Source organism: Echinops telfairi, unplaced genomic scaffold (assembly GCF_000313985.2).
Source record: "Echinops telfairi isolate 266 unplaced genomic scaffold, ASM31398v2 ScPeMD7_7469;HRSCAF=8507_1, whole genome shotgun sequence".
Lineage (NCBI taxonomy): Eukaryota > Metazoa > Chordata > Mammalia > Afrosoricida > Tenrecidae > Echinops > Echinops telfairi.
This window is the reverse complement of record NW_022111373.1, coordinates 100,843,716-100,847,389: the sequence shown is the minus strand read 5'-3', so window position 1 is coordinate 100,847,389 and position 3,674 is coordinate 100,843,716. Positions and strand designations below refer to the sequence as shown.

General features: G+C 39.7%; 1 protein-coding gene across 1 annotated transcript in view; it reads left to right on the top strand.

Annotated features, from left to right (window-relative positions):
• ITGA1 (integrin subunit alpha 1) overlaps positions 1 to 3,674 on the top strand; it is a 140,596-nt gene that overhangs the window by 22,384 nt on the left and 114,538 nt on the right. The window lies entirely within an intron of this gene.

The window sequence follows — 3,674 nt, the reverse complement described above, 5'->3', positions numbered from 1 at the left end:
AGGTTCTCGACCATTATTCCATGATCATAACATGCTCACATGTCAGCATAGTTTCTGAGAGGTTCCTGAGCAAGATTAAGCCCAATGGCCTATGTAAGTGAACTACTTATGAATATATCTTACATTGATCTTCTTTACGTCTATCATTTTCCCCATTTTCCCATATGTCTTCTTGGGATGGCCTCCAAAGGGATTTCCTATACCAAAGTCAATGTCTCAGAGTCTGTTTTGGGGAGAACTCAAACTAAGTGAGCCCTGTGTCCTATGCATTTCCAGACTGAGTTATCCTACCACTCCACAATCTTATTTCATGTCCTCTTATCTCATTTCCATTACTTTGGGAAACCTTGTCTCGCTGATGTAATTTTGCTCTTCTGCTTCATACGGAGGTCGGGTTGTGGAGTGGTTGTGGATTGGGTGTGATCCGAAAAGTCAGCAGGTGAAGCCACCAGCTGCTCCACAGGAGAAGACGGAACGTTCGCCTCCTGTAAAAGGGGACAGTCTCAGAACCTCACAGGAAGCTGCTCTACTCTGTCCCATAGGATCGCCACAAGTCGGTAGCTATGATGGCAGGTTTTTAACATTTATTCAGGGAATGGAAAGAAAATACACTTTGTAAGTCAGAGTTAATCATGCTACACTCAATGGCAAAAATGTCAATGGTCCTCTACTTCTTCCTCTGGATGAAAAATCCAAAGTTATTGGAGAAGGCTAATGAGCATTCCTTATCTGTTTACCTTGCCAACCTCAACTTTTTCTCCAGATTTCCTGAACTATTTGTACTCACTGAAGGCGTGGGATGCTTTCTTGCTTCTGGAATTTGGCTTTTGCTGCACCAAGTTCATATCTGTTCTGTATCTAATAGCACATTTATTTATTCGTTCCTCACACTAAACTTTAAGCAAAACTTAAAAGGTGCTCTTATGCATCTTTAGGTGCCATTTTACAGATGAGGAAACCAAGATACACAGAGTAATTGATTTGTCATAAACCATACAGCTAAGAAAGTGGTAAAGCCAGGATATTAATTCAGCATGTTTGGTTGCAAAGTTCATATAGAGGATTAAATGACTTAATACATGGCAAGACATCATTATTTGTCATCTATTATGAGTATATTGAATATAATTCTGTATTTTGATTTTCACCTTAGACTAGGTGATAATCATTTTCCATTCTACCACACAATCTTAACTACCAAATTTTCTGTAACTGAACATCTGTAGAAGTATCTTGCTGTTGAGCATATGACTGTTAATCTTTCTTTATTATATTTAACACCGAGTATAATCAGTCCCTGGCAGAGGACATTGTGCATGGTAAAGCAGAAGGTCTGGACAAAAGAGCGAGCCCCTCATTGAGATGGATTGACACAGTGGCTCAAGAATGGGTTCAAACAGAACTGTTGTGAGGATGGCCCAGGACACCGGGCAGCATCTCTTTCTATTGCACCTAGGGTCACCATGAGTCAGAACCAACGGAATGGGACCTAATGACAACCAGATGAGAATTATCATTATACAAGAAGGCTTCCCTCTTATCTTAGGTCATTTTTAAAAGAAGGATGTTTAGGAAAGAGTTTCTAACATATGAATTATGAGCTATGAGAATAAACCTTATTATGGTTCCTTTTATATATCAGGCATTACTTTTAAAAGGAATTACATCAAAACTTGGTTCTGAAAGTCAGTTCAACAAGTATTTACAATTGTTTTCTGTGTGTGTGTGTGTGTATATATATAAGAAAGAGCTTTAGATGCAAGAGTAGTTGAATATTGAGACAACATCCCAGCTCAGTCTAGATCAAGTCCATAAATCCGATATTAGCCCATATGTCCGATACCAATCTATAAAATCCTCTTCAGACTCACAAAACACATGCAATGATGCCAAATGCAGGAAGATCACAGGCCAGTGGGTTTCCAGGTGGCTCCTCCAGCTCAGGGCACTAGCATAGTTCTGTCTAGCTTGTCAACTACAGTGTCTCCCAGGGAGTGAGCTGAGAGAGAGAGAGAGAGCCTCTCTGCCTCCACAAAGGAAATACAAGAGTTCCCAGAATCCTCAGGAGAAGGCCATGCCCATACAGTGGCTTAATTGGCTGTCTCCTGATTGACAGGCTAGACTCCACCCCTACACTCTCTCTTTTTTAAAAAAGCATTTTACTGGGGGCCCATATAGCTTATTTACAATTATTGTAAACTTTATTTCTGTTAATACAAGCATTGCTCAAAGGACCCACAGTGTGTTAGTCCAGGTAGACTAGAGAAACAACTGCAGGGAGACACTCATAAATGTACAAGAAATAGCTTTATATACAAGAGCAATTGAATATTGAGAAAACATCTCAGCCCAGTTCAGATCAAGTTCATAAATCCGATATTAACCCATATGTCTGATACCAATCTATGAAATCCTCTTCTGACTTATGAAACACATGCAATGACTCCAAATGCAGGAAGATCACAGGCAAGTGGGTGGGAAGTCTTATAGATCCAGTGGCGTTGTAAGCATCTCAGTGCTGGCAGGAGTTTCCACGTGGCTTCTCTGACTCCAGAGGTCTGGCTCCATCAGCCTCTCGCTATGTGTCTTTCTCCACAGGGAAGCCTCACAGGGAGTGAACATGTGTCCTGTCTCCAAGGAGCTATTTTTCTCCTTAGCACCTCCAAATGAGGTAATCAAGCTACTATATGATTGAAAGGCTACACTCCACCCTTTCACTCTGTATCTTCAGATTGACACTAGATTATGTAACTACCACACAGAGAAAGTAAATCCCATCTCCTTTCAACATGATAGACCTTCAAATATTTGAATTAAAAAGGAATTTATGCAATGTCATCTGCACTTCTATACTTGCAACTTCTCAACTCTTCTGCAGATGTTTATTCTTCATGTTAAGCATCTCCACTTTTCCTTAAGCATTTCATCTGGCAAAATGAGCAGGCCATTAACTATCTAAGACATGTTCTCCTAACTGAATTTCATTTGCCTAGGTACCTCATAATTTGGGGGCATTCTCGGCGTAGTCTGACCAGTGCAGAACACAGAGGGGCATTCACTTTCTTTGACCAAGGCATCTATTCCAGCAATTCCAGCAGCTTGAGGTCATATTAGCATTTTTGACACTCAAGTATCCTGTTGAGTTGTGTTAATCTCTGTTATCTGAATCCCCCATGTCTTTTTCACATAAACTTTTATTAAGATTTCCCACATTCTGTACTTAGGTATATAATCTTACAGTTAAATGAAGTCATTTATATAGCTTATTATTGAACTTTAACTAGGTGGATTAAACATATTGCTCCAGAATGTTGCCATACCTCTGAATTCTCAATAGGTACATCTGATGACTTGAAAAATACCTTTATGCTGTCTATATCTTCAGTTAAATAATTAATACAATTGTAGACAAAGACAATTTCAAGTATAATGTCTATGACACATTCTTAGAGTCAATCTTTGGTTGCTACCAATTAGAATCCTTGAATGGCACTGTTTAACCATCGTTGAATCAACGGTTGTGTGTCTACCTAAAAACCTTAACAGGGGTCCTTAAACTTTTTAAACAGGGGGCCAGTTCACTGTCCCTCAGACCCGTTGGGGGGGGGGCGGTGGACTATAGTTTTAAAAAAAAACTATGAACAAATCCCTATGCACACTGCACATAACTGATT